We start from the raw sequence: 24,960 nt of genomic DNA, 5'->3' as shown, positions 1-24,960 counted from the left end.
TCCTTTTGCCTCTGACTTTGCTCAGCATAATGCCTTCCAGGATCCCCCATGTTAGGAAATGTTTCACAGATTAGTCACTGTTCTTTATCGATGCGTAGTATTCCATTGTGTGAATATACCACAATTTATTTACCAATTCATCCGTTGATGGACACCTTGGTTGCTTCCAGCTTTTTGCTATTGTAAACAGAGCTGCAATAAACATGGGTGTGCATATATCTGTTTGTGTGAAGGCTCTTGTTTCTCTAGGGTATATTCCGAGGAGTGGGATTTCTGGGTTGTATGGTACTTCTATTTCTAACTGTTTAAGATAACGCCAGATAGATTTCCAAAGTGGTTGTACCATTTTACATTCCCACCAGCAGTGTATAAGAGTTCCAATCTCTCCGCAGCCTCTCCAACATTTATTATTTTGTGTTTTTTGGATTAATGCCAGCCTTGTTGGAGTGAGATGGAATCTCATCGTAGTTTTAATTTGCATTTCTCTAATGACTAATGATCGAGAGCATTTTCTCATGTATCTGTTAGCTGCCTGAATATCTTCCTTGGTGAAGTGTGTGTTCATATCCTTTGACCACTTCTTGATTGCGTTGTTTGTCTTTTTGTGGTTGAGTTTTGACAGAATCATATAGATTTTAGAGATCAGGCACTGGTCGGAGATGTCATAGCTGAAAATTCTTTCCCAGTCTGTAGGTGGTCTTTTTACTTTTTTGGTGAAGTCTTTAGATGAGCATAGGTGTTTGATTTTTAGGAGCTCCCAGTTATCGGGTTTCTCTTCATCATTTTTGGTAATGTTTTGTATTCTGTTTATGCCTTGTATTAGGGCTCCTAGGGTTGTCCCTATTTTTTCTTCCGTGATCTTTATTATTTTAGTCTTTGATCCACTTGGAGTTAGTTTTTGTGCATGGTGTGAGGTGTGGGTCCAGTTTCATTTTTTTGCAAATGGATATCCAGTTATGCCAGCACCATTTGTTAAAAAGACTATCTTTTCCCCAATTAACTGACACTGGGCCTTTGTCAAATATCAGCTGCTCATATGTGGATGGATTTATATCTGGATTCTCAATTCTGTTCCACTGGTCTATGTGCCTGTTGTTGTACCAATACCAGGCTGTTTTGACTACTGTGGCTGTATAATAGGTTCTGAAATCAGGTAGAGTGAGGCCTCCCACTTTCTTCCTCTTTTTCAGTAATGCTTTACTTATCCGAGGCTTCTCTCCCTTCCATATGAAGTTGGTGATTTGTTTCTCTATCACCTTAAAAAATGACATTGGAATTTGGATCGGAAGTGCATTGTATGTATAGATGGCTTTTGGTAGAATAGACATTTTTACTATGTTAAGTCTTCCTATCCATGAGCAAGGTATGTTTTTCCACTCAAGTATGTCCTTTTGAATTTCTTGTAGTAGAGCTTTGTAGTTTTCTTTGTATAGGTCTTTTACATCCTTGGTAAGATTTATTCCTAAGTATTTTATCTTCTTGGGGGCTACTGTGAATGGTATTGATTTGGTGATTTCCTCTTCGATGTTCTTTTTGTTGATGTAGAGGAATCCAAGTGATTTTTGTATGTTTATTTTATACCCTGAGACTCTGCCAAACTCTTCTATTAGTTTCAGTAGTTTTCTGGAGGATTCCTTAGGGTTTTCTGTGTATAAGATCATGTCATCTGCAAATAGAGATAATTTTACTTCCTCCTTGCTAACCCGGATGCCTTTTATTTCTTTGTCTAGCCTAATTGCCCTGGCTAGGAGTTCTAGCACGATGTTGAATAAGAGCAGTGATAAAGGGCATCCTTGTCTGGTTCCTGTTCTCAAGGGAAATGCTTCCAGGTTCTCTCCATTTAGAGTGATGTTGGCTGTTGGCTTTGCATAGATGCCCTTTATTATGTTGAGGAATTTTCCTTCACCTTCTATTTTGGTGAGAGTTTTTATCATGAATGGGTGTTGGACTTTGTCAAATGCCTTTTCTGCATCAATTGATAAGATCATGTGGTTTTTGTCTTTTGTTTTATTTATCTGGTGGATTACATTAATGGTTTTTCTGATATTAAACCAGCCTTGCATACCTGGTATAAATCCCACGTGATCGTGCTGAATTATTTTTTTGATATGTTGTTGAATTCTATTTGCTAGAATTTTGTTGAGGATTTTTGCATCTATGTTTATGAGGGATATAGGTCTGTAATTTTCTTTTTTTTGTAATGTCTTTACCTGGTTTTGGTGTCAGGGAGATGGTGGCTTCATAGAATGAGTTGGGTAGTATTCTGTCCTTTTCTATGCTTTGAAATACCTTTAGTAGTAGTGGTGTTAACTTTTCTGTGAAAGTTTGGTAGAACTCTGCAGTGAAGCCGTCCGGGCCAGGGCTTTTATTTGTTGGGAGTTTTTTGATTACCTTTTCAATCTCTTTTTTTTGTTATGGGTCTCTTTAGTTGTTCTATTTCTGAATGTGTTAGTTTAGGTAGGTAGTGTTTTTCCAGGAATTCATCCATTTCTTCTAGGTTTGCAAATTTGTTAGACTACAATTTTTCGTAATAATCTGATATGATTCTTTTAATTTCAGTTGGGTCTGTTGTGATGTGGCCCTTCTCGTTTCTTATTCGGGTTGTTTGTTTCCTTTCCCGTATTTCTTTAGTCAGTCTAGCCAATGGTTTATCAACTTTGTTAATTTTTTCAAAGAACCAGCTTTTGGCTTTGTTAATTCTTTCAATTGTTTTTCTGTTCTCTAATTCATTTAGTTCATTTAGTTCAGCTCTAATTTTTATTATTTGTTTTCTTCTGGTACCTGATGGATTCTTTTGTTGCTCACTTTCTATTTGTTCAAGTTGTAGGGACAGTTCTCTGATTTTGGCTCTTTCTTCTTTTTGTATGTTTGCATTTATCGATATAAATTGGCCTCTGAGCACTGCTTTTGCTGTGTCCCAGAGGTTTTGGTAGGAAGTATTTTCATTTTCGTTGCATTCTATGAATTTCCTTATTCCCTCCTTGATGTCTTCTATAACCCAGTCTCTTTTCAGGAGGGTATTGTTCATTTTCCAAGTACTTGATTTCTTTTCCCTAGTTTTTCTGTTATTGATTTCTAGTTTTATTGCCTTGTGGTCTGAGAAGATGCTTTGTAATATTTCGATGTTTTGGATTCTGCAAAGATTTGTTTTGTGACCTAATATGTGGTCTATTCTAGAGAATGTTCCATGTGCGCTAGAGAAAGAAGTATACTTTGGAGCAGTTGGGTGGAGAGTTCTGCGTAAGTCAATGAGGTCAAGTTGGTTGATTGTTGTAATTAGGTGTTCCGTGTCTCTATTGAGCTTCTTACTGGATGTCCTGTCCTTCTCCGAAAGTGGTGTGTTGAAGTCTCCTACTATAATTGTGGAGGTGTCTATCTTACTTTTCAGTTCTGTTAAAATCTGATTTATGTATCTTGCAGCCCAGTCATTGGATGCATACATATTTAATATGGTTTTGTCTTCCTGATCAATTGTCCCTTTTATCATTATATAGTGTCCTTCTTTATCCTTTGTGGTGGATTTAAGTCTAAAGTCTATTTTGTCAGAAATTAATATTGCTACTCCTGCTCTTTTTTGCTTATTATTTGCTTGATATATTTTTTCCATCCTTTGAGTTTTAGTTTGTTTGTGTCTCTAAGTCTAAGGTGTGTCTCTTGTAGGCAGCCTATAGACGAATTGTGTTTCTTTATCCAGTCTGAGACTCTCTGTCTCTTAATTGGTGCATTTAGTCCATTTACGTTCAGCATAATTATAGATAAATAAGTGTTTAGTGTTGTCATTTTGATGCCTTTTTATGTGTGTTGTTGACAATTTCATTTTTCCACATACTTTTTTGTGCTGAGACTTTTTCTTAGTAAATTGTGAGATCCTCATTTACGTAGTGTTTGACTTTATGTTTGTTGAGTCGTTACGTTTTTCTTGGCTTTTATCTTGAGTTATGGAGTTGTTATACCTCTTTGTGGTTACCTTAATATTTACCCCTATTTTTCTAAGCAAAAACCTAACTTGTATTGTTCTATATCGCCTTGTATCACTCTCCATATGGCAGTTCTATGCCACCTGTATTTAGTCCCTCTTTTTGATTATTGTGATCTTTTACATATTGACTTCAATGATTCCCTGTTATGCGCATTTTTTTTAAATTAATCTTAATTTGTTTTTGTGATTTCCCTATTTGAGTTGATATCAGGATGTTCTGTTTTGTGACCTTGTGTTGTGCTGGAATCTGATATTATTTGTTTTCTGAAGAAACAGTTTCCTTTAGTATTTCTTGTAGCTTATGTTTGGTTTTTGCAAATTCTCTAAGCTTGTGTTTATCTGTAAATATCTTAATTTCGCCTTCATATTTGAGAGAGAGTTTTGCTGGATATATGATCCTTGGCTGGCTGTTTTTCTCCTTCAGTGCTCTATATATGTCATCCCATTTCCTTCTTGCCTGCATGGTTTCTGCTGAGAAGTCTGAACTTATTTTTATTGATTCTCCCTTGAAGGAGAACTTTCTTTTCTCCCTGGCTGCTTTTAAAATTTTCTCTTTATCTTTGGTTTTGGCAAGTTTGTTGACAATATGTCTTGGTGTTTTTCTTTTTGTATCAATCTTAAATGGGGTTCAATGAGCATCTTGGATAGATATCCTTTCGTCTTTCTTGATGTCAGGCAAGTTTTCTGTCAGCAGATCTACTATTTTCTCTGTGTTTTCTGTCCTCCCTCCCTGTTCTGGGACTCCAATCACACACAAGTTATCCTTCTTGATAGTGTCCCACATGATTCTTAGGGTTTCTTCATTTTTTTTTTAATTCTTTTATCTGATTTTTTTTTCAGCTATGTTGGTGTTAATTCCCTGGTCCTCCAGATGTCCCAGTCTGCATTCTAATTGCTCGAGCCTGCTCCTCTGACTTCCTGTTGCGTTGTCTAATTCTGTAATTTTATTGTTAATCTTTTGGATCTCTACATGCTGTCTCTCTATGGATTCTTGCAACTTATTAATTTTTCCACTATGTTCTTGAATAATCTTTTTGAGTTCTTCAACAGTTTTATCAGTGTGTTCCTTGGCTTTTTCTGCAGTTTGCCTTATTTCGTTTGTGATGTCTTGAAGCATTCTGTAAATTAGTTTTTTATATTCTGTATCTGATAATTCCAGGATTGTATCTTCATTTGGAAAAGATTTTGATTCTTTTGTTTGGGGGGTTGTAGAAGCTGTCATGGTCTGCTTCTTTATGTGGTTTGATATTGACTGCTGTCTCTGAGCCATCACTAGGATATAAAAAGTGGTTTATTCTATAATTGCTCACTGAGTCTTATCTTGTTTTGTTTTCTTTCAATATACGTGGTTGGGTTACTAGATTGTGCTGTCTTGTTTGTTGTAGCCCTTGACTTATTTATGACCTATTACCAGCTGGTTTGGGCTGTTTCCCGATATATATGCCTGAGTCTGTTCACTATTCTTGAGTAGAATCTGATTTTGGGTCATCAAGTGTGTGCTGCACCCTAATACCTATCCACCTCAAGAAGTAGTGGTGATAGTTGTGTGCACCAGATTCTATTAGCAGCTGGGGTTCACCCTCCGGGGGGGGCAGGATGCTGACAGCCTTCCCCCACGTGTCAGTGAGGTGGGTGTGTCTCTATTCCTATAGCACCTTGGTGGGAGGTCACTGCAGCTGTACCTTAGGCCCCCAGTGCAAGTACCTCTACTGATTGGTAGGTGTCACCCTCCTTAGACCCCTAAGGCAAGAGGCTAGGTGGTCTGGGGGGAGCTTCAGCCCTCATTTCTCTGTTGTGGGTCAGTTAGGGCTCTATTGAATAAGCAGAGATATCAGACCTGGTAAACTTGTTTTTCCAGAATATCCGCTAAAAAAAAATGCAGTCAGATCCCTATCAGAACTGCCTTTGCATTATAACTGCCACCTTCTTCCCTGTAAGGATGAAAGCCTGAGATTTGGATCATATATGCTTGGCTGTAGCTGGTTTTGTGTTTTCAGTCCAGTTAGGGATGGATTTTTTGTCCCTGGGTTTTTTGTGTTTCCTTCTCTCAGGCCGGAAGAATGGGTTAGGAAAAGACCAAAAAAAAAGGGGGGGAAGCAAAGCCGCCGCGGATCCGGAGCCGTTCTCCCTCTGGCTCAGGAAATTCCAATGTTAATGAAGCTGCCTGGGAAGGGTGGGTGAGGGTTCAGAGAGATAGGAGAGTAGCACCTCGGAATATAGCGAAAGTTGCTTGTCTTGCTTGGAATGACTATTTCATCTGAGATTGCCAAGGGGCGTGTCGCCTACGTGTGCTGGCTGTGTGGAGATTGCCCCCGGGGGTCTGGCCCACTGAAGCCACGGTCAGATCCTCCGCTACCAGTCCAAAGCCCAGCGTCAAGGTTCCCCTGCTGGGACGCTGCACTCCCGGCTCCAAAATCAGTCGCTGCCTCCCAGGAACTTCTCGTCCCGCCAGCCGCGTCACCTCGCTGCCCCTGCGGACTGGCTGGGCCCCCTCCCGGGGTTAGTTCAGGGGAGTAGGGCTGCCCCCCTTGTTTGCGCCATCACAAGATTTTTGAGTTCAGCTCCCCTGGGCCCGGAAGCCTGGTGCCAATGCTACCTGACTGGGACGCTGGCTCTAGGCTCCGAAAACAGTCACTGCTTCCCCGTATTTGTTCGTTTTCTGCCTCTAAATCTGTGTTTGTTGTTCAGGGTTCGTAGATTGTTATGTATGTGATCGATTCACCTGTTTTTCTGAGTCTTGGTTGCAAGAGGGATCCGAGGTAGCATCTACCTAGTCCGCCATCTTGGCCCCCACCCCAGAATCTTTTTAAGTAATAACCAAAATCCCCAACGGACATATTTCACAATTTCAAAAACTGGTACTGACAAAGTACTGCTGAGCAATAAAGAAATAAGCATAAAAATGTGTATAATACTACCATAAACCAAAATAAAAATAATTATACATGCATGAATTTAACATTCTAAGATACAATTTTTGTTGTAAATAGATTACAATTTTACTGGTGATGTGTGTGTAGGAGTGAAAGAGATGAGAGAAGAGATCCCAAGGAAAAAAGAAGACCACACACACACAACTATATAATAAATATCATCGATATTAACCAGCCCTGCTATCTCTTAAAATAATCCTAGTAATGATATCCGGTTACTTTTGAAATTTCTGTTGACATTTACTTCAATATCTGATGTCATAATTCTGCTGGACCTCTTATTCACAGTACATGGATTTTCTGTTTCTATGGCTAAAACCTCTGTGTGTGCACTAGATCCCATCCTCTTTGTTACTCTTCCTCCTTTAAGGATACATACATAGTTAAACTATTATTAAAGTATGATTAAAAATTTAGAATTGCGATTACTTCTGAGAAGAGGTGGAAAATGGCATCAGAGAAGTGAACCAGTAAGTTTCAATGATTTTGATAATATTCTAAGTAAGAGGCTACAAGTTTATAAATAATTGCATATGTTGCTGGATATACTTGAAAAATTACACACTAAAATTGAAAAATAAGAGAAGTTGTAAAATCTTTCTTTTTATTAGAAAAGTAAACTCTTGTTAAGCATAGATAATGTTCCATATTACCCTGAGAAAATTCTTTCAGCTTTCTGGATTTGGGATGTTCCAGGATGGGCTGTAGGTGGAGGAAAAACTTATTTTTTTTTTACATAAGATTGAAAAAAACAAAATTTTGTTTTTACCAAAAAAATCATTACTAAGTATCTACGTAAAAAATATTTAAGTTTAATACAACTTTTGGGAAATGCTGCTTGTGTAAAACAACACATTTCTTTCCAAATATTCAATTTCATGGAGATAAAATCAGAAGCTCTGTCTACTCATTTAAGAATCACAAAAAGTGCGTATACTGACTAATGAGGAAAATATAAAATATGTTTATAACTTGGATTGGTGTTATTTTCAAATTCAAACTGAAAGAATACTATCTGTCCTCTAGTCAAGAAAACTAGAATGAGTTTTCCTCATCAACCACATCCTATCTACCAAAATTACACACTGATGGTGTCTCAAACCAAACACAATTTCATGTCTCACTAAAATATGCAGAATTGCAAATGCGTAGACATTGCCCAGAGGAACAGAAGTAATCTTAAACACAAAATGCATAATGAGGTTAAAAAAAAGCTCTTGTGTGAAGAGAATAATGAACAGCAAATTTTTTTAAAAGCACACTTTTAACCTCAGAAATTTGTTCTAAGTATTGGCCAAATTGTTTTCTCATTAATTGGAATGATATAAAATTTTCCAAAGAAACTTGTGTTTTCTCTTTCTAAAAGGAAAAAAACAAAGAATTTCTTTGAAGCCCTGTTTCAGTATATACTGAGAAAAATGAAATTACAATGTTAGCTTAGTTTTATTTTTATTTAAAGAGAAAAAATATGTTTGCCTTTTATCCAGCCTCCAGAATGTCTCTACTAGTTTAATTCTAATGTCAAAGAATAATTTATTCTACATTTTGGATGCCTTTTGTCAATAAAGAGAAGTATTCCTAGAGAATCCATTGAATTGACTTAATCATTCATTGTGATCATTCGTTGCCTATTTCTTGCTTTAGAATTAGCAATGTTATTTTCAGTGTGGATGCTCATTCTTACTCTACCTGTGGTTAACTTTCTACCCCAGATTTTTTTTTTCATAGCATTTTTCATCTCAGAATTTCTCAGGGTGTATATCAGAGGATTCAAGATGAGAGTAATAACTGTATAAACCACAGTCATGGATTTGTCAATGGGAAATTTGGAAAGAGGTCTAACGTACATGAAAATACATGGCACACAAGAGAGGACAACCACTGTGATGTGGGAGCTGCAGGTAGACAGGGCTTTGTGCCTCCCTGACTGTGAGTCTTCAGGGAGCTTAGGATGACCCCATAGGAGATTAGTAGAAGGACAAAAATTATCATACAGATGGCTCCACTATTGGCAACAACAGTGAGACCTATAAAATAGGTGTCAGTGCAAGCGAGTTCCAATAATGGGTACATATCACAGCAGAAGTGATCTATGATGTTGGGGCCACAGAAGGGGAGGCTGCACACAAAGAGAAGTTGAACCAAAGAGTGCAAAAAACCTCGAACCCAGGCCACCACCAGTAACAGAATGCACACCTGTCGATTCATGGTGGTCAAGTAATGTAGTGGCTTACAGATGGCCACATAGCGATCATAGGCCATTGCCACCAGAAAAAAGACCTCGGCACCACCAAATAAGTGTTCTATAAAGAGCTGGCCCATGCAAGCCGAGAAGGAAATAGTCTTTTTATCACAGAGTAAGTCTAGAATCATTTTGGGGGAAATGGCAGTGGAATAAACAGCATCCATGAAGGACAGATAGGCAAGGAAGAAGTACATGGGAGGGCCAAGGGATGGGTTGACAATAACAGTCATGACAATGAGCAGGTTGCCCACCATCGTGACAATGTAGACGAGCAAAAACATGACAAATAACACTTTTTGGCCCTCAGGGTCCTGAGTGAGTCCCAGGAGGACAAATTCTGTTACACTGTTACTGTGTCCCATTCATTCTTCTGCAAGACCTGTTTCAGAGATGCGAGCTCAAGAGAACAAGCCTGTAATGAAATCATGAACATCACTATGAATATGTCCATTAGGTCATGGAGCACTTCAGTGTTAATCTTCTACAGTGGCTTATACATAATAAACTTTTAAGAATGTCTACTGAGGTTCTCTTCCAAAGATCCTAATATGTCTTCCCTTAAAAATTCTACTTTTCAGAAGACTGCATTGGGCCTATGAATAACAAGTTCTATCTCTAAATCTTAGTGGACCTTCTGTAGAGAAGATCAGTCAGAGGCCTAACAGACTTTCATTCATTGAATATTCTTTTTTAAAACATGACCGTGCTTGGTACAGATGTTAGCAATGACAAAGAGGGAAAGGGTTTCTGCTTTAAAGAAACTTATTCTCTGGTGGTGAAGATAAACTCTAAATTAATAAATTGAAGTAGAATCAGTACTTAGAGTTGATAATATTTATGATGAGTACCTTTACAGTGTAATCTATATAAAACCAAATAATAGCACCAAAAATAACCCCTCTTCAGGAATATGTCATACATATTATGACATTCCACTATGAGAAGTGTGGGCCTTCCTGCCTCAAAGGTTGTTCAGTCTTTATGAATCTCTCACTAAATCTGAAGAGCCTGGACTTTGAAATGTATCAGATCACTATAAAATTATTTAGCACACTATTCCCTGTAGCAATTATTTGGGTATAGATTGCTCTTTTCTTAAGCATCCATAATCTTTTCTATTTCCTCTTTGCTTATCCCACAACGCTTAACACACTTCTACACTCTACTGACATACAGTCAGCACTTTAAGTTGGTAGCATTTGTGGTGAGTCCCCTTACAATATGATCCATATTTTAAGCAAATATTTTTGAACTGAAGTTAACTGACACATAACAATTACCAACTAGTACCTTAGCAGCCACTATTTTCATACCAATTGGGGGTAAGCTGGGCAGTGATGGGGGAGAAAATAGACACTGTAAAGAAAGGTAGAAGACAGTGGAATGGGGTTTTGTATATAATGCTTCTTAGGCAATGAGTGTGGTCAAATTTAAGAACTTCACTGACAAGATTCCAAAAAGGAACATACTCAAAGGAAAAACCCAAACAGTGTAAGAAAGTATGAGCTTTAGTCATTTTCTAAATTTAGTCACAAGTCTGTCTCAATTTACTCATTGGAAAATAAAAGGTTTAAACAAGATGATCTTAGAATCCTTCCTAGACCAACATTCTATGATAAATGATACTATCAGTGAAAGCCCATCTTATTTTATTCTGCTGGGTACTTCTATTTGTATACTTGGAATTAAACAACAATCTCCAAGCTCGTCGACGTTACTTTAAAAATGCTAGCCAGTGTTGGAATTGGATCATTACTGTGACCAAATATTGGGTAAGGTTTCTCACTCAGTGTGCACCTTTGTACAGCCCAGGGCTTCCTTGAGGAGAGAGCACAGCACAGGGATGACTAATGTGCACTACAGAGCAACACTGTCTGTGTAGGAATTTCCCCTTCACCAATTAATATCCCGGTGACCCTGAGCAACTTCATAAACCTCTTTGTGCCTCAGTTTCGTAATTAGTGAATGGGAGAACCAATCGTACCTATCTCTTAAGTTTTTGTGTGTGTTTGTTTACATGTAAAGTGCCTAGAACACTCCCTGGATGCTGATAAAGGATCAATAAATAATAGCTTTTTATTATTGTTCTTGAATGTTTCTCTACGGACATTCGATCAGAACAAATCATCTGGATCTTCGTCACATTAGTAATAAGAATATTACTTATAAAAAGAATATTACAAGCACACAATTTTGGACATAGGATAAATTGTACATTATAAGAGTTATCTATTTTATCGTATATGTTTGGTAATATCGACCTGTCACGGTGTGTATATTGGTGGAAGTTAAGCAGAAAAAAGGAAAAACTTGTACCCATGCATCAGATGGAGGCCTAAAGAGTAGAAAATGAAAGAAAAGAAGAACCAAATCAGGAAGCAGATAAATTATATTTAAGAAATTAATATACACAAGTAATAGGGATATTAATGTGTTAAGTGGGGATAGCTTTCTTAAGAAATCCTCAGAATGATTTCTTCTAGTGAAGGAGAGCTGAAAGGCCAACATCTGAGGCTTGCTGAACTTACTCTTCTTGGGAAGCCATCAGGTATAAACACAGAGCCCATCCTAGAAAATAAAGAATAAAAAAGAAAGGGAAATGAAAGTAAAAGAAGGGGAAACGGGAGAAGAGACAAAAAGAAAAAAAAAGTCAAGAGGACAAGAGAGGTGATGGGAGGAGAAGAGAGAAGGAGAGAGGAAAGACAAAGGAAAGGAAGGAAAAGAAGAAAAAGAAAAGAAAATCCAAAGGGAAAAAAAAAGAACATTGAATCCTCAGAGTTCCTAGCACTTATAGTTGAAGACAAAATCAAGAGAGAATAGTACATATGTAGATTCAAACACAATCTTTAGGATTATTCATTGTTACAGAAAATCACTGAATTACTAAACCTCAAATGTAGACAAGCTGATTTCATTTGTATTGATTTGGTTGAGGGGAAAGAACATGTGCAGAAGAATTCTGAGCTTTCTTTTAGAAACCAGATGAAATGAGCACTCTGTATGTCCAAGTGACTCAGGAGTTCAATCATTTTTTGAAGCTGTAGACTAATAAAGGCACAGCTGTTGGAGAACATAATGGTAAAGATAGTTTATATCTAATTGTTTTTTAACTACTTATTTTCTGCAAGGTCTAGTGTCCTTAATCTTAGTAATAATCAATGCTGGATTGCACTGAAATAAATATTCTATTGGCCAGTTAAATTATTTCCATGTAAAACAATCAGTATGTAAAGTATCCACTATAGTTTCATTCCTCAAATTTTTGATATTATACAAACTAAAAGAATTAATAAGCTTTCAACTTAAACCACTAAGTTTACACCTTTATAGAAAAAAAATCCTTTAACTTATTTTTATAAGAACATGGCATTTTACAAAGAGAAATTAAAATACCATAGTAACAAAAATAACCTCTATAGTACATTACAATTACAGTTTTATAAGTCTCTCCAAGTGACAGTAGGCAAGGTACTTCATGATCGTTGCTTTCTTTTTGTATATATAAAAAAGATATATATATATATATGGTTATTGTCATAATTTTGTATACACACAAAAAGGACACACAGTATAAAGTTATCATAATTTTAAAATATTCACACTTAAAAGCACATATCACATTTCCAGGCATAACAGGCATTTTCTCTTTACACCTTGACACACTTGATATAATACACAGTTTAAAATTTTCTAGTTTAAATACGGAGCCTTGGTGGTGAAGAACATGGGTGCTAACCAAAAGGTCAGCAGTTTGAATCCACCAGCTGCTCCCTGGAAACCCAATGGGGCAGTTCTTCCCTATGAGTTGGAATCCACTTGACTCGACAGCAGTGGGTTTGGATTTTTTATTTAGTTCAAATATATCTAAATTAATTATAAATCATTATTAACATATCACATATCCTATGAACCAAGATGACAAACCTATTGACTTACTCGTAATGCATAACGTACTTCTTTTGCTACCTGGTAAAAGGATAGTAAACATCTATCAGGATAAAATACTAAAGCAAAATAGACTGTGTATGTTCTGGTTTATTTCTGTGTTTTTCTTGCTTAATTTTACAAACTCAAAATTAATATAAATGAAATATATTTAAGGAATTAGCTCTATTTCAATATATCATGTAAATTTTTAATAAGTGTCCTCTGTCAGATGTCTCAAAAACTCACCTCTTGGTTCTTGTCCTTGGTCCTGAAAATCAGGGCTTCTTTCCTTGAGAGTAACTGTAGATACCTCATGCATTTATCTGCAATCACAGAACACATGGCAACTTGTGGGTGATCAGTGGATCTAGAAATAGTTCCAAGTGGTTACACTTTTCATACTTCCACACAAGCTGCCCATCATATCATTTTTTTTTTCAGGTAGCTGTAGAAGTGTGTATGTGGATGACTGGAACATGAAGATATTTAAAAATAATAATAAACAGTCGAACGTTCTCACCTGTTGGGAAAATGTGCGGGAAGAACAATGAAGATGCTGTGAGTACCTGACTGTAGATACTGGGCAAATTAATGGAAATTAACCTGGCCAAGACTGTTATTTAGTGACACAAATGAAAAAAAGGGAAAAAATCACTCAGTTTAGTTTATTGAAATTTTCTCTTTTTAATCAATTTTGATGAAGTAAGCAAAAATTACTTTGTTTTAACTGAGGTTTTAGAGTAACACTCATATCTCTAGTCATTAAATCTGTACCAAACAAGGCAAACACTGCGATTTAACTTCCCGGAAATGCCAATGACAGAGCTTCTCACAAATAGAAGCAGAACTTTTCAGCAATTCAGTCATTCAAAAACCATATCCAAAGACCATTTCTTTCCTCATTAGAAGAATGCCCCTATATCTCTCCAAATCGTGGCCTTCCATAAATTCCTAAAAGCAATGGGAGGTACGTATCAATGGAAAATATAACAAGAGAACATCTACAGGATTAGATGCCAGTTAAAGAGAGTGTCTCCAGCCTGGACAGGAATTTGAGTTTTAAGTAATCTCTTGGGTCATTCTGTCAGGAAATAATTATTCCATTTATATGTGCAGAGGTAGTGTGTGGCTTTTTACCTCATCACTGTTTTAAGTGAAAGACAATGCAAGTTCCTTGTAAATTAGTTTGTTAGAATATTTGGAACAAAGTCAAATGAAATTACCGCTCCTGGACACTTTTCTCCCCGAGACATCCCTAGAGAAAAAAGACTTGGGTCTTGCCAAGAAAAAGTAGCAGATGACCAAGTGATTAGAAAAGTCTGTGATGTGAAAATTTTAATATAAAGTGAATAATAAGTTATGAGTTTTATATTAGTAAGTCTTTAGATAGAGTAAATAATATTTATTCCAAAATGAAGGAAGAACAAGCCCCAGATTCTCTTGCCTAACCATATTCCTAGCAGAGGAAGGCCTTACTCTGACTATTAGAGGGTCTAATACCAAAAACCCCTATGGCTCAGAGGCAGAGAACCTTGGGGCTAGGTTACTTATTGAAATTTACTGTCCATTTCTTGAAAAGGCAGATAATCACAGTTCCGCACTTCTGGATTAGAGCAAATGTTGTTGATCTAAGCCTGAATCTAGGTCAGCTGGAACCTTAAAGATCTATTTCTCAAACACAGTCAACAATTGCTTTCATGAATAGTCACAACATGAAGATTTAACTCCTGATCCAGGAGGATGTCTCTTAACTTAATCACTTTGTTTTCATTTGTACCAAGACTCAACTTGACTAAGACTTCAAACTGTTACTTAACTTTGCATAAGCTGAAATTTTACTTGCATGCACGGCTCCTTTACACAAAATTGATATACTTTATCAACTCACCCTGAACCTTGTCATAACCTTGAAGTTTATGGATATGATGGCCAATTAATAAATATCTTTATATTTGAAAAAGGCTTCAGTTGAGTTTTCTGTCATTTGTAACTAGAAGCATCCTATCTGAAACACCTCGAATTTAGGTTAGCTTACATTTATGAGTGTGTTTTCTGAGCAGTATCACTTGATTTTGATTTTTACAACATTAGAATCTGTCATATTATCAGCAACAGTTCATTGCTTTTTCAAAATTTGATGCAATTTCCATATTGTTCTGCTTCCAAATGAGCTTTTAGAATTAGCAAAATGTTATTTGTGGAAAGAAGTGAATAATATTTACATTTTTCTTTAAGGATTGACTTAGCATACTATCACAGTTCTGTGAGATAAAAACTTAGACATGATCATACTCAAAGTATGTTAATTCATTACAATCTTCAGGCAGTCCATAGTATGTTAAATATCCTTTGCTAACACCACAATTCAGATGTATCAATTCTTCTTTGGTCTTTTTTCTTTGTTTGGCTTTTCATTAGAAAGCCGTAATCCTAGTGCTCAGACAACTCTGGAAATGTCTATTATATAAACATATGCAGACGGTGACACTGGCAGAAGCCGAATACTGCCACCCAGTGGTGAACACTAAGAGGTGGGATTCAGAAATTCCCTGATACAGTGACAAGATGCATGTTATTTGAAAGACTACTACTGGAAGGTCATTGGGCTTTCACAGAGACACAAGAAGATCAAATCATGAGTGCCCTTTAGTCCATGGGTGATGTCAGAGGGTCATTCACTAAAAGACTGAACAGCATAACAAAACACTTTAATAAAAAAAAAATACTACATACAGATATACAGCAAAGAATGTGGCTCAGGGGAAGTCTATCATACAGGTATAATTTTCAGAACAAAATGGAGCCTCTGGCAAGATTTCCATTGCTGTTGTTGAGTGATATGAATGATGTAACATTCACCTCCCGAAAGAAAAACAAAATTCTTTGTTTTCCAAAGAGAGTTCTCTAATAGAATCATGTGGCTTAGTGGTTAAAGAGCTTTGCTGCTAACTAAAAAGTCAGCACTTCGAATCCACCAGCTGCTCCTTGGAAACCCTACAGGGCAGCTATAGGGTGACTATGAATCAGAACAGACTTGATGGTAACGGATTTGGTTTCTTTCTTTCTTTCTTTCTTTTTTTGACCAGCTATAAATAATGTTAAAAATATGTGATTACTGAAATAGTGTGTGTTAGTGCCAGAGAAATAAGCCAAAAGAAAAAAAAAGTAGAAGAAAAGATTGACAATTTTAGATGTATGAAATGACATATTAACAGAAAAAAGATTAAGTTAGTACTGAAAATAATTAATAAACTATGATGTCAGAATATTTTACTCATTTGGAGAAAACAGGTTTAGGTTTCTTCACCACAAACGAAGATAAATTCTAGATGGTTGAAAGCAGAATTATTTCAAAAGTTATTTACAGGACAGAAAAAAAAGGTTAAAGTGTATAAAGTCAATGAGAGGGAGTGGAATTCTCCAAGTATATGTAAATGAAGAAATCAAAAAGCAAAAGAGTTCTTAAATATAACATTTGTATATAAAAAAGCCCATAATTATAATATGAAAAACATGGTACAGTAAACATTTATAGCAAATATCAAAGAAAAGTGGTACATGTATTTAATACACAAAAAGTTCATCAAAATTCCTCAGTAAAAATTCTAACTCCAATAGGTTGAGAATTCAAGAATACAAGTAATTTACAAAGTTTTTGAGGTGAATTCTTTATCCCAGACATTGTACAAGAAACAGAGAGCACAAAAATAATTATCTGCCTTCAGGTAACTTATAAATCAGTGAACATAAATAGGCAATTAACTAGAATTTTTATCTCATCACTTGATATAACTATACAAATTTGAAAATTGACTAGATAGCCAAAAGCTGAGCATTTAGTTATACTAACTCAGAACAACCAAATGTTTAATATTATTTGATGAATAGTGTTATGCTTAGGAAGGGTTGAAATGGTATAAAAAATAGCAGTGTAATAATACTGTAGATAAATACCAGGATACAAAGTCAAGCATACAGAATGCTTTACCAGTGTAATGGACCCAACACCCCAACACATTAGCCCTCGTGAAATAACACTAAACGGGGGGGCAGGGACCATGAGAGCCTTTGACCACAAGTTTCCTACTATTACAAGGGCAGATAATATTTTAAGCATGAGTCCAAAGAGAAATGTTCACAAAGATGTAATGAATGAGGCCTCTGTCAAATAAAACAATATATTCCGATCTCTTTATTACCTAATAATCTGCGTTCCACTAGGAAGAGATGTGAGGGCGAAAACAGCATGAATGGTCAGCACCTTTCTTGATAATGACATGATGAAAGATAATCCAGTGTCAAGATGTGGACTGTATATTTGAAGTTCATTGATTATGGATTTTGCTAATTGTCCATATGAAAGGCAGGGTGTGGGTCCTTTTGGAAACCCTGGTGGCATAGTGGTTAAGAGCTACAGCTGTTAACCAAAAGGTCAGCAGTTTGATTCCACCAGGCACTCCTTGGAAACGGTATTAGGCAATTCTACTCTGTCCTACAGGGTCGCTGTGAGTTGAAATCGGCAACAGGTTTGCTTTTTTTTGGTTTAAGACCTTTTAGAAGGCCATGAAACACTATGAAGGAGATGAGATATTCAAAAACAACAAAGTCTTCATCAGATAATTTTAAATGACCTTGAAAGATGAATGCGTCATCTTTATGAAAATACAACACCGAACAAAGCTGCTCCACATGAGGAGATGATTAACCAACTGGGAAAAGAAGCAAGATTGAGTCATTTTTCGGCCTACCTGTCTTGTTCACTCACATTCTTTTTTGTATGTTTAGCCTCCTTATGGTTAATTTAGAATTCGGAAGCATTATTTCTCATAAACCTTAACATACTAGCCAATATAAGTGAAACTACATATTTGAAATATTTCGCAGATACAAAAATAAATATATAAGCTTCTAAGTAACATGAGCTATCTCTGTATGGGGTGAAGGGAAAGATTTTCATATTTCAAAAAGTATTTTTCAGAAATCTGTAATGACCGCTATTAATTTTGAAAAAAAGGATTAGATTAATTTAAGAAAGAGAAATTAGAGAATCTTCTATCAACTAAAATAAATTTATGGCATTAGCTGTAGCATAAGTCATCACATACAACATAAATCTATAGACTCAATAGAACTAATCTACACCAAAAAAAGTATGCATATTTTCTGAGGAAAAGAAAATCTTAAAAATATATTTTCAACAAAATTTATCACTGGAGATATCCCAATATATGTTTTTCATCAGACACAAACATGATGACTTGAGGAAATATTTACCACGATTAAATAATTACATACAACTTTCCTATAATCAACAGGATGGCAAAGGATTTCAGCGTTTTGTTTTGTTTTGTTTTCCTGGAAGGGACAGTTCTTTATTGAAAGTAGGTGATGCATTTGCCTGTCACCTCATTTTCTTTTTCTGATTGAGAGCTTCTTCATGGCATTTTTCATCTCCGCATTTCTCAGAGTATAGATTAAAGGATTCAACATAGGGGTGAAAACAGTGCAAAACACAGTCAAGAATTTATCAGTGGGCAAGGTGGAAAGAGGTTTCACATACAGAAAAATACAAGGGACAAAGAAGAGGACCACCACAGTAATGTGGGAGCCACACATGGATAAGGCTTTGTGCCTCCCTTCCTGATTAAGGTTCTTCAGGGACTGCATAATGACTCCATAGGAGATGAGTAACAGCATAAAAATGACCACACATATTGCCCCATCATCGGCAATCACAGTGAGACTAATGACATAGGTATTAGTGCAGGCAAGTTTTAATAAGAGATACATGTCACAACAGAAATGGTCAATGACATTGGGACCAGAGAAGGGAAGATGGTAAACAAAGAGAAGGTGAGCTATAGCATGCACAAAACCTCCAACCCAGGTCACCAGCAGCAGTAGAATATGCACCTGTTGGTTCATGATCATCATATAATGCAGGGGTCTACAGATAGCCAAGTATCAATCGTAGGCCGCGACCACCAGAAATAAAATATCAGAACCACCAAATAAGTGTTCTGCAAAAAGCTGGGTCAGGCAACCTTGAAAAGAAATGGTTTTCTTCTCATAGAGTAAGTCTATAATCTTATTTGGGGTAACTGTAGTAAATAAACAGCATCCATTAATGATAAGTAATTAAGAAAGGAGCGCATAAGGGAATCCAGTGTTGGGCTGACCATAACAGTCACGCCAAAAATTAGGTTGCCCACCATTGTCACAATGTACATGAGCAAGAACACAACAAAAAATATTTTCTGACCCTGGAGACTGTGAGTGAACCCCAAGAGGACAAATTCAGTCACATTGTTCCATTGTTCCATATGTTCTTCTGTGTGTCCTTATTTCAGAGTTCAGGACAAATTTACCTGTAAATATAATGGCAACTAGTCACTTTATGAAATCTCCAGATAATTTATTTATTCATTCAACAAATAGGACTTATTTGTTATGACTTATTATGTTTCAACACTGTACAATATGTTAGGAATATAAGGCTGATTAAAATATGGTCCATAACTTCAATAATCTTATCAAATAATGAAAGACAAACAAGTAATTAGAAACTTAGGGGAAAAGAGAAGATTATGAAATAATTAGGTTACCACACTAAATTGTCACATCTGGTAGAAAATAAAATTCTGTATATATAATTAATACTATTTATATTATTTTTATAAAATAAAATCTAAATAGAATAAGTTTTAATATAAAATAAAGGAAGATTTACTTAATATTCACCCTCATGTTAATAAATGAGATTTATTTTTCTGCATTCTACGAATGGCAGAACCTTTTTAACTAATAACTGAAATCCACAATGGTCATATTTCATAATTTTAAAAATTGTTGCTGACAAGGTACTGTTGAACAACAAAGAAATAAGCATAAAATTATGAACAATACTATTATAAAAAAATGTGAGCATGAATAAAACATGGAAAGATACAATTTTTGTTGTAAATGGTTTACTTTTTTGCTAGTGATGTGTGTGCAGGAGTGAAAAAGATGAGAGAAGAGATTCCAAGGGAAAAATGAAAAAGAAGACGGCACACACACACACACACACACACACACACACACAGGCACACACACAAACTATATCATAAATATTTTCAATATTAACCAACCCTGATTTCTCTTAAAATAATCCTAGTAATGATATCCAGTTACACTTGAAATCCCTAGTGACATTTGCTTCAATATCTGACATGATAATTCTGCTGGACCTCTTCTTTACAATGCATGAATTTTCTATTTCTATGACCAAAATCTCTGTGTGTGCACTACATGCCATCACTTTATCACTCTTAAAATAGTTCTCCTGTAATTGTCTCCTCCATTTCCTGCAGTCATTATTTTCCTCTCTATTTTTCTATCTCCATTGTTTAAAATATTAATCCATCTACTCCACATCTATTTCAAGCACACAACCCAATTCTGTGCTCTTCTTTATAAAAACACCTTCTATTTGGTAAGTCTACTGAACAATTTCAGTCCTCTTCTTACCCAACCTATCACTCCTGTGAATTGAAGTAAAAACCTGCTTTCGTAAGTATCATCTAAGGTCTTTGAAAGTCACTCATTCGAGGTTTAAAGATTTACATTATACTTTAATTATTAACAGATTACAGAGCACTTCTGTTGATCCTATATGAGATTTGCAAATCTCTGTCCATTAAAATAACTCCCACATACTTACCCTTTAAACTAGTTTCTAAAAATATTGATGTTACAGGAGGTAAATATACTCTATATATGTACAGTATGAAAATATCCAAAAGGATATTACAAAATTAAGTCAATCCCCATATTTTTTATAGACCACAAAGTTTCTCTAACATGTCTGATTATCAAAATAACTCTGGAGAACTTTTAGAGGACTACAATTTTCCAAATCACACTACCAATGTACTCTTGCATAATATAAACCCTAGTGAAGACTCTTATGTGTAAAAACACTTCCTGAGTTTCCTGCATAATGAAACAGTCACTCAGTCCAAGTTCTGGATTGTTCTTCCTTCTCCCATGTCTTAAAAGATAACAGCCTCATACACTGATGCAATCTCTGTGAACACAGACAGTAAGATAGTACATGTACCATCACCTGAACTAAAAATGTTTCCCTGTGGCCAAACTTTCCATGCTTCAGGAAGTCTGTCTCAACCTTTCATAAAATTGTTACCTTTTAAATTACTGGGACTTCTAACACAAATATCAAAAATGTCCTCTAGGAATAAAGAAATTCATAGAATGCAACGCGACTGAAAACACTTCCTATCAAAATCTCTGGGACACAGCGAAATCAGTGTTCAAAGGTCGATTTATTTCAATAAATGCATACATACATAAAGAAGAAAGAGCCAAAATCAGAGAACTGTCCCGACAACCTGAACAAATATAAAGTGAGCAACAAAAGAATCCATCAGGCACCAGAAGAAAACAAATAATGTAAATTAGAGCTGAACTAAATGAATTAGAGAACAGAAAAACAATTGAAAGAATTAACAAAGCCAAAAGCTGGTTCTTTGAAAAAAGTAACAAAATTGATAAACCCTTGGCCAGACTGACTAAAGAAATACAGGAAAGGAAACAAATAACCCAAATAAGAAAAGAGATGGGCCATATCACAACAGACCCAAAAGAAATTAAAAGAATCATATCGGATTACAACAAAAAATTGTACTCTAACAAATTTGAAAACCTAAAAGAAATGGATGAATTCCTAGAAACACACTACCTACCTAAACTAACACAATCAGAAGTAGAACAACTAAAGAGACCCATAATGAAAGCAGAGATTGAAAAGGTAATCAAAAAACTCCCAACAAAAAAAAGCCCTGGCCCGGACGGCTTCACTGCAGAGTTCTACCAAACTTTCAGAGAAGAGTTAACACCACTACTACTAAAGGTGTTTCAAAGCAGAGAAAAGGACGGAATACTCCCTAGCTCATGCTATGAAGCCACCATATCCCTGATACCAAAACCAGCTAAAGACAGCACAAAAAAAGAAAATTACAGACCTATATCCCTCATGAACATAGATGCAAAAATCCTCAACAAAATTCTAGCCAATACAACTCAACAACATATCAAAAAAATAATCCACCACGGCCAAGTGGGATTTATACCAAGTATTGAAGGTTGGTTCAACATTAGAAAAATAATTAATGTAATCCACCATATAAATAAAACAAAAGACAAAAACCACATGATCTCATCAATTGATGCAGAAAAGGCATTTGACAAAGTCCAGCACCCATTCATGATAAAAACCCTCAGCAAAATAGGAACAGAAGGAAAATTCCTCAACATAATAAAGGGCATTTATACAAAGTCAACAGACAACATCATCCTAAATAGTGGGACCATGAAAGCATTTGCCTTGAGAATAGGAACCAGACAAAGATGCCCTTTATCACCACTCTTATTCAACACTGTGTTGGAGGTCCTAGACAGAGCAGTTAGGCTGGATAAAGAAATAAAAGGCATCCAAACTGGGAAGGAAGAAGTAAAATTATCTCTATTTGCAGACGACATGATCTTAGACACAGAAAACCCTACGGAAATCTCCAGAAAACTACTGAAACCAATAGAAGAGTTCAGCAGAGTATTAGGTAACAAGATAAACATAAAAAAATCAGTTGGATTCCTCTACATCAACAAAAAGAACATCAAAGAGGAAATCACCAAATCAATACCATTCACAGTAGCCTCTAAGAAGGTAAAACACTTAGGAATAAGTCTTACCAAAGATGTAGAAGACCCAAACAAAGAAAACTTCAAGGTACTACTGCAAGAAACCAAAAGGGACCTACATAAGTGGGAAAACAAACCTTGCTCATGGATAGGAAGACTTAGCATAGTAAAAATGTCTATTCTACAAAAAGCCATCGATACATTTAATGCAATTCCAATCCAAATGCCAATGACATTTTTTAATGTGATGGAGAAACAAATCACCACCTTCATATGGAAGGGAAAGAAGCCTCGGATAAGTAAAGCATTTCCGAAAAAGAAGAACAAAGTGGGAGGCCTCACTCTACCTGATTTTAGAACTTATTATACTGCCACAGTAGTCAAAACAGCCTGGTATTGGTACAACAACAGGCACATAGACCAATGGAACACAATTGAGAATCCAGATATAAATCCATCCACATAGGAGCAGCTGATATTTGACAAAGGCCCAGTGTCAGTTAATTGTTGAAAAGATAGCCTTTTTAACAAATGGTGATGGCATAAATGGATATCCATCTGCAAAAAAATGAAACAGGACCCATACCTCACACCACGCAGAAAAACTCCAAATGGACCAAAGACCTAAACATGAAGTCTAAAACGATAAAGATCATGGAAGAAAAAATAGGGACAACATTAGGGCCCCTAATAAAAGACATAAACAGAATACAAAACACTACTAAAAATGCCGAAGAGAAGCCAGATCACTGGGAGCATCTAAAAATCAAACACCTACATTCATCTAAAGACTTCAATAAAAGAGTAAAAAGACCACCTACAGACTGGGAAAAAATTTTCAACTATGACACCTCCAACCAGTGCCTGATCTCTAAAATCTACATGATTCTGCTAAAACTCAACCACAAAAAGACAAACAACCCAATTAAAAATTGGGCAAAGAATATGAACAGGCACTTCACTAAAGAAGACATTCAGGTGGCTAACAGATACATGAGGAAGATTTCTCAATTATTAGCCATTACAGAAATGCAAATCAAAACTACAATGAGATTCCATCTCACTCAAAAAAGTCTGGCATTAATCCAAAAAACACAAAAGGATAAATGTTGCAGAGGCTGTGAAGAGATTGGAACACTTCTACACTGCTGGTGGAAATGTAAAACGGTACAACCACTTTGGAAATCCATCTGTCACTTTCTTAAAAAGCTAGAAATAGGACTATCATACGATCCAGAAATCCCACTCCTCAGAATATATCCTAGAGAAATAAGAGCCTTTACACGAACAGATATATGCACACCCATGTTTATTGCAGCACTGTCTACAATAGCAAAAAGATGGAAGCAACCAAGGTGCCCAACAGTGGACAAATGGATAAATAAATTATGGTATATTCACACAACAGAATACTAATCAACAATAAAGAACAGTGAGGAATCTGTGAAACATTTCATAACATGGAGAAACCTGGAAGACATTACACTGAATGAAATTAGTCAGTTGCAAGAGGACAATATTGTATAAGACCACTATTATAAGATGTTGAGCAATGGTTTAAACTGAGAAGAACACATTCTTTTGTGATCATGAGAGTGAGGAGGGAGGGAGGATGGGAGAGGGATATTTACTAATTAGTTGATAAGAACTATTTTAGATGAAGGGAAGGACAACACTTAATACAAAGGAGGTCAGCACAACTGGACTAAACGAAAAGCAAAGAAGTTTCCTGAATAAACTGAATGCTTCGAAGGTCAGTGAAGCAGGGGCAGAGGTTTGGGGACCATGATTTCAGGGGACATCTAAGTCAATTGGCATAATAAAATCTATTAAGAAAACATTCTGCATCCCACTTTGAAGTATGGCGTCTGGGGTCTTAAATGTTAGCAAGCGGCCATCTAAAATGCATCAGTGAGTCTCAACCTACCTGGACCAAAGGAGAATGAAGAACAGCAAGCACACAAGGTAATTACAACCTCAATAGACAGAAAGGGCTGCATGAACTAGGGACTACATGTTCTTGAGACCAGAAGAATTAGATGGTGCCGGGCCACAACAGATGACTGCCCTGACAGGGAACACAACAGAGAACCCCTGAGGGATTCAGTGGGATGCAGACTCCAAATTCTTATAAAAAGACCAGACTTAATGGTCTGACTGAGACTAGAAGGGCCCCA

At 36.1% G+C, this 24,960-nt stretch overlaps 1 pseudogene; it reads right to left on the bottom strand.

Annotated features, from left to right (window-relative positions):
• Nucleotides 1–8,408: 8,408 nt before the first annotated feature.
• LOC135229447 (olfactory receptor 4A5-like) lies at nt 8,409–9,852 on the bottom strand (annotated as a pseudogene).
• Between the last annotated feature and the right edge of the window lie 15,108 nt (nt 9,853–24,960).

Source organism: Loxodonta africana, unplaced genomic scaffold (genome assembly GCF_030014295.1).
Source record: "Loxodonta africana isolate mLoxAfr1 unplaced genomic scaffold, mLoxAfr1.hap2 scaffold_29, whole genome shotgun sequence".
In the NCBI taxonomy this organism is placed as follows: Eukaryota; Metazoa; Chordata; class Mammalia; order Proboscidea; family Elephantidae; genus Loxodonta; species Loxodonta africana.
The sequence above is the reverse complement of the archived record's forward strand: the minus strand, read 5'-3'. Positions and strand labels throughout refer to the sequence as shown.